Here is a 7,718-nt window from a genome sequence, read left to right on the forward strand (position 1 = left end):
AAGACCTGATGACCTGAAGATCATGTTGACAGAGGATTATGTTGGCAGAAAATTAAGGTTACAGGAGAGTTACAGGACAAATGCTCAATGGCAAGTTGACTTATGCTGGTAAAAATTTACCAACGTCACCGGCCTGAGCTCCTGAAACACTCAAATGCACTCGGTACACCACGGCTAGAATGATGAATATTGCGTCACCAACATGGGTGCTATTAAGCAGGAAGCCCTTCCGATCTATATTGCATTCCCTGGGCTTGGTGTTGTCCGCCAAATTCCTATTTCATTTACCAAAATTTCTATCAAGAGTTTTGCCATATTCTCATTCGCATAGAATAATGTTCTCAGCGAGAAAGACTTAGGTGTACGCCCTAATGAGTAGCTTTACCTTACATACGCTGTTCTGTTATGATCATAGTAACGGAAATTGAAAGGAAACGGGAAGCAGATATACTGAAAAAGAATGTTATGTGAATGAATAAGTTTTTCTGTAGCGCAAGACTACTACCAATTTTGTGAACAGACCATTCTGTTCCAAATTGCTCATCTAAAAATGCATGTGACAACCTTTTTGGCGGATAGTGTATATGATATATATATATATATATATATATATATATATATATATATATATATATATATATATATATATATATATATATATATATTTTTTTGTGTGCGTGTGTGTATTCCTTTTGCATAAAATTCCTATACCCGCAAATATCTTTCACTCGACTAGTAACTTTCATGCTCTGAATTACCTAACATTAATAATATCAAAGCATCTGACCAGACTTATGCAAATCAATAACATTTATCGAAAGTGCCTACGTTATCTCTGCATATACTTTAAATAAACATTTGCTTTAGTGGACTAAAACATGCATAAATCTGGTAAACTGTAACCTTTAACAAAGAAAAAATGAAACGAATACTATCTGATCATTCATTGCTTATTTCCACAATACATGCAATAACTTGCTTAAGCCTTTTCTTTAATAACAAAGTAATTAGCTTTAGAGCACAACTGGCGATTTTGGCAACACGTGGACGAATGGATGTCTAAACACTATCCTTGAATGTCATTATCACTTTGACTTCTGACAAACTGTGAAACAAGAGAAAATGAATTACCGTTTAGGCTCCAGTTCATGTGAAAAACAAAAAAGGTTGCTACTGATATGGTTAGCTACGAGTATGTTATGCAAAATACATTCCAGAAGTATACAAAAGTTAGTTCAGTTCTTTTATATATTATTTTGACAATTATTTTTCAAAACAGACATACTGAAGCTTGTACAGTATAACAGAGTTAGAGTTCAGGTAAATGATGAAGCATGCCTATGAAGACCTTCATTTGACTGGAACATTTTTTCTCCCGATATTTGCAACCATGAGAGTCAAAATTCGTCTTCAGCAACTGAGTAAGCATCCCCATTCATCTCTAAAATATAACAAAAGCTCTGTATTACTCTGGTCTCCCTCTCTCTACCTTAGAAGGAAATCTGAACCGATAACAGATTTTACTGCCTTATGTATTGCAAAGGAATTATATTATATCCTAACATTCGTAAGCTATAAAACAATCTTCCCAAATGACAGATAAATTCCAGACTTAATAAGGCCCACGAATTTCGAAAGGAGATAAAACTCTGCAAAAAGAGGAATGACGTTGAACAAACGGTGGCCAAATTTCAGACGCCTCATGAATCAAAATCGGAAAGCGACGAGGGTGATCTGGGGATGGTAAAAGTGAGGCCAGACACCTCGAAGGGAGAATGGAGCCCATCCACTTCGGAAGTCCTTGAAACTACCAGACCTCCGACTCAGTCCCGTAATGGCCACTTGTCAAAGAGTTCCCCTGATTGGCCGCCTGGAATGAAGAGCGGAAGAACTCTTTTTGAGGAGAGGCGCTTGGAAGAAGTGAAGAAAAAGAAAAGTCGAGGAAGGCGAGGAGGTGAAGGTGCGGCGACAGACACCTGGTTCTGGAAGTAAACTGCCAAAGGTGTTGCAGGCAGGTTGACAAACAATCTTGGAAGCAATGCCTTTCAAATGCTAGAAGTTAGCCTATGTTATTCATATATATAACCATAATTCACCATAATTATGACAATGATTTGTTGACAATTCTATCCATTTTATTATACTAAAGAATGATTTGTAAAACCCTATGTGTGTCTGCATCTGCATGTATGTATTTTAATATCTATAATGACCTCTTAAATTCTCAACTCGTAATTTTATGAGTACGCCAGCGCAGTTTGTTAGCGGTCCTTGCTGGAGCCTCATACACGCTGATTCGAATCATTCCACGTCGATGAAAGCTACTTCGTTTACACCCAACCCGGATTCTGGCGTGTAGTGCAAAGCGTGCCCGAAAACGTGCGGGGAAATTTAATGCTTTCAGAAGCCGTTCTGGCTATTAAAATACATACTGTGGTACAGTTCGTTTATAACGAATCCATGGACGGTTGTCTGCATTTCGTTATAAGCATTATTCTTTATAAAAAAGGCTCTTGGAAAGTTTGGATTATCCCCCACGTTTGAACGCAGGATGGAACACAGACGACGGACTACTGAACTACCTGCGTTCAAATTCATTTTGTAAATTCTGGTAAGAGACGGACTACTGAACTACCTGTGTTCAAATTCATTTTGTAAATTCTGGTAAGAGACGTACTGAACTACCTGTGTTCAAATTCATTTTTGTAAATTCTGGTAAGAGACGGACTACTGAACTACCTGTGTTCAAATTCATTTTGTAAATTCTGGTAAGAGACGGACTACTGAACTACCTGTGTTCAAATTCATTTTGTAAATTCTGGTAAGAGACGGACTACTGAACTACCTGTGTTCAAATTCACTTTGTAAATTCTGGTAAGAGACAATGTGTGGGTTTAAATATCCTGTGTGTATTGTAATGTTTGTAATATAAATAAAGCTATATTTGTAGTCATATTCTTTTTTGAAACCCTGGAAACCTGATACAAATTTTCATAAGTATTACGGAATTCAAATCATGGATAACAGGTGGTTTTTGCTCATCAAAATAAAAGTCTCCGCAATAAATCTGTCACTGAGATATACCGAATAGTTCGTCGTAAGTGATTATGAAGAAATCGTTGCATCCCTCAAAGTTTCAGTTTATTTATCAATTTCTATGCCTGAATTCGTTACAAGCCTGTACATTATAAACGAAATTTACTGTATGCGTTAACGTCTCAAACTTCCTCGCACGTTTTTGGACAGGCTTAGCGCTTCGACCCTAAATTAATCAAGGAAGCTTTTAGCCATGTGACAGACTTCGAACAAACGGGTGTGAGGTTCCCGCGAGGACCGACTAACACACCGTAATGGCGAATTCAATGAAGCAAGAGGGAAGTCGAGACGTTAAGAGTTTATTATGGTTATTAAAAGTAATTAAATATATATAAATATATATATATATATATATATATATATATATATATATATATATATATATATATATACTGTATATATATATATATGTAGGTGTATGCATAAAAACTCATTATTATCAAATCATCTTTACGTTAAGGATAACTTACACTCAAGGGGGACTATAAATAATGGTATCTGCACAATCAGTATTCCAATCAATGGTTTTTGGGTTTAATGCAAAGTTGAAAGTTAACTTATCCACTTGGCTATCAAGATAGTCCTGATGAATCGACTGTCTAGGCTTATATTAAACGCAGAGGCATAGGTTTAACTATGGTTCAGGCAGATACAGTTATCATATATGAATCTCGTCAAGTGTAAGTTGTTCCCAAGGTAAAGTGAATTCAATTGCAAAGTTGTATTTCTGGCTTAATATTTGCGAGTTAAAAAAAATCACTTATGTACAAGTGACATCAATGACAATGTGCGGCTCCAAAGTACCGACGATGAGAGGTAGCATAAACAGAAAGAATGGGCAGAAGAAACAGGCATGGAGAAAGGAGAAAGAAGCTACTGCAGAAAGAATCTTGGAATATCCTACACCTTTGTCAAGATGCTCACTGCTTTGTTTCCTTGGTATGACCGAATACTACTGGAAGTTCTGTCAGAATTCTGCCAAGCTCAGAGCGCCTCTTACTGAAGGTAATGATAAATCCTGGACTAAAGTAATACTGATCATAACCCGCTTCTTTTCCATAATAGGGTGGGAAATATTAATCTCTAGTCACTTAACTAGCCCGTGTGGTTACAGGTATTAAATACAGATATCCAACACATGCCAAGTGGCAGTAGCTGAAGGCACACCTAAATGTTGAATTAAGCGAAAATTCCATCTTTTAATTTGCAATACTTTACCTCTTGTTGTTTTATTCTGGCCCAGATGTGTTCTGGCCCACATGATGGTCACCTAGGGTCATCCTGTAGTAGTAATTGTAAAATACAATTGTACAAAGAATCATTCTTGTACAAGAGATAACTTTTCTAAGGACTAAAACTCTCTTCCTTGTAGAGGGAAGTGTAATGACAATGTCTTATTTTTTGTCATAACAATTGTTGTTGTAGAAATCATATGCTGTTGTGATACCATATGTTAACGAAAAACAGAGAGACTGGGAGCCATTTTGACTGGTCACAGCTAGTTAAATGAGCTTAGCTTTTATGAAGGAACTGTCAGAGCCTTCAGCTGACCTCCTTAAAACCCCCTCCTCTCTGTCCAATTGTAGAACCTTCCAAAGGAACATAGCCACTGTTTGGTGCATTCTAATCAGCAAAAACTCCAGTGTGAAAGGAGTGACGGATGTTCGCCTCCCACTCATGTGGCGCTAATGACCCTAGCAAATAAAAGTAGTGAAGCCGAAATCAACTGCCACCTACAGAAAGTTTCTCCAGTGTCACGTGCCAATTGATTTCAGTACCCTCAGGTAAATATCCAAAAGACACAACGACATCGAGAACGTAGGCCTCACCTACAGGGGATGTCTCTGAAGATCTGACCAATCAAACACTCAGCTTTCTCATCGGCTGCATTGCTCAAAATAGGAATTCAACTAATAACAGTACTGACCATATTAGGCCTTCCTTGGCACCCCTTAAATGAGTCTAGAGGACACAAGCAAGACAAGGACAAGGAATACTAGGCTGATACTCCACTACTTTAGTTGCTTGTAACCATGTGCAAAGGGCAACATTTTCAGATGTCCAGATCGAAGATTGCACTTCCACTGTGATCTGCAATGAAATCCAGGCACCAAACCGAATTGCAGATGTGAAAACCCAAAGGATGCCCTCTCTCCACCGAATCAAGCTCTACCCTATGTTAACGTTGGATGTTGAGAAATGCCTCCACAGATGAAGGACAATGAAGAACCAGCGTACATGAGCCATGTCAAAAACTAAGTAGGCATAGTTAGAACAGGTGCATGTATAAGGGTTAAGTAAAAGTAAAAAAAAATTCAATTATCGTTGTGCCGTACAAATTTCACTACTGGAGATAATTCACTGGAATTCTGTAATAGTGTAGATGTAATCCACTGTTATTTCTAGTGTTTTTGTCAAAGATGTAATATTCTATTGCTGTTTTAAAATTGTTAATTCCTAGAGTATTAGACAAGACTTTAAAGATACCTTTAAAGTCTTGTCTAGTACTCTTAAAAAGAAGCCCCCAAACGTAAGTTAAACTTCTGTAATATTTCATTTAGAAAGAAGTCTCTGATTGTAAGTCAAACTTCGGTAACATTACATTTTAGAAAGAAGTCCTTGAGTAGAGAATAAACTTCAATAGTGTTATATTTTATGATTATGTGTGTTGAAGAGAGTTATATTTTCTGAGGTTATTTTAAAAGTGAAAATGTCAGAGAATACCAGCACATTCTTAAGAATGTATTCCTGTATTTTAAACAGACGTTCTTTAAATTGTCTAGGTTAAAGATTATGCCTGGTAACGAATGTTTTTGCGTGGTTGACTGTCATAAAACCTCTGAACGAAATAAAAGTGACTGTTAAGTCTGTGTCACTGTAAATTGCATTTACTTATCACAAGCAAGATTTTGACTTGAAGTGTACAGTAGTATGATCATACTGAAGTCTGTCATTTAATCTTTTTTCCCCTATGCAGAATGTATAGAAAATTCTCCTGTATTTAACTCAAGTGTTCTTGTTACAACTATCTTTAGTATACGATGATGCATTTTGCTCCTTAAGATAAAATCACTGTAGTCATGCAATGTACAGCTTGCATGTAGAGTCGAGTTTAATTTATTATTCTCAGTTAGAGAGAGAGAGAGAGAGAGAGAGAGAGAGAGAGAGAGAGAGAGAGAGAGAGAGAGAGAGAGAGAGAGAGAGAGTCTTGCACTGAATCACAGTTTCACCCTTTGTTGTTAATTTCGTTCATAATTTACATCTTGCTTCATTGTTTAAGATTTTTTTAAATTAGTGGATTGCTATTGTTTCTTCGCTTGATGGTCAGATTGGACATGATTTGTCTGATAGCTATTTTTAAAATAACTAGGCAGTTTTCTTTAAATGTCTGTGTTACAGAATGATAGCAAGGTCTGTCTGCAAGGCGCCTCAGAAAATAATTGTGAACAACAGTAATATGCATCATGGCCTTGAATAAAGTTCTACCAAAGTTGGTGCACCCAAAAACGCAAAAGAGTAGAACACGAACATTTGGTTCACCAGTGACAGAAGGCAAGTCTCCTGGCGATTATGTTGCCACTAACACAGCATACGTCGTCTGAGCTTTTTGTCAGTCATATCTCTTGGGGTGTGTCTGTAATACAGTAAACATGCCCTAAGCACATGGCAGCCACAAGGCGGCAACTTATTTTTTACATACCACAAGCGTGTTAAAAGTAAGTCAACGACCATAAGAGGAGAACGAACTTTTGGCCAACACTGGACAACTGTATGAAACACTGATTACAACTACCAGTAAGTCATTAACTTTTATTCAGCCAGTTTGGGAAGTCTGTGTGATAAATTACTGGCTTGTGTTTACTTCATGTTAAACTGCGGTGTGGTCACACCCGAAGAAACCATGCCATAAACACATGTCGGCAACTTATCACACATATATATCACAAAAAAACTGAAAGTAAATCAACGACCATAAGTGGAGAATGAACCTTGGGCAAATGCTAATTGATTTTATTGAACCTGATAATTACTGATGTTTATGATCAGTTAGCAACGTGTGTTTAAGACATGTTTATAGCAGTGTGGATGCACCCTAAGGTCATCTATGATAATGTGACTCAGAAACAGAAAAAACATGTACAAATCCAGACAGTGATATTCAAAGAATATTTGTGGACTGTCAGTTTGTTTAGGCAAACTCGGGAGAATAACTTGCATACAAGGGAGAGCCTAACACAGTCACCTATGCAAAGAAAGTGGCCTGCCATGTGCAGACAAGAGTAACATGGGTATGTATATACCTTCAGGGAGTTATGATCCTGCTCCTTTGTGAACATCAGATCAAGCTGGTACAGCTTGTAGTAAATATACAAGGGCCCTAATCTCAGGGTAGAAGCACCAACTTCCTTCCAGGTTGACAGCTCTTGGCTAAATCCACGATAGAAAATTGTGGCCTTGTTCAGAAGAAGCACCAGAAATCAATAATGGATATGATATATACAGTAGTTTACATGTAGTAAAATATTACATCAGGAAATTCATACTTGTACTAGGTGATTTCAATGCTTTTCCTTAAATCAGTTCTAACCATGACACATTAGAAAGTGACTCAGGACTGTCAA

At 37.2% G+C, this 7,718-nt stretch overlaps 1 protein-coding gene across 1 annotated transcript in view; it reads right to left on the bottom strand.

Moving 5' to 3' along the window:
* Nucleotides 1-7,718, bottom strand: part of LOC136829608 (uncharacterized) — a 576,969-nt gene that overhangs the window by 455,403 nt on the left and 113,848 nt on the right.

Source organism: Macrobrachium rosenbergii, chromosome 44 (genome assembly GCF_040412425.1).
Source record: "Macrobrachium rosenbergii isolate ZJJX-2024 chromosome 44, ASM4041242v1, whole genome shotgun sequence".
In the NCBI taxonomy this organism is placed as follows: Eukaryota; Metazoa; Arthropoda; class Malacostraca; order Decapoda; family Palaemonidae; genus Macrobrachium; species Macrobrachium rosenbergii.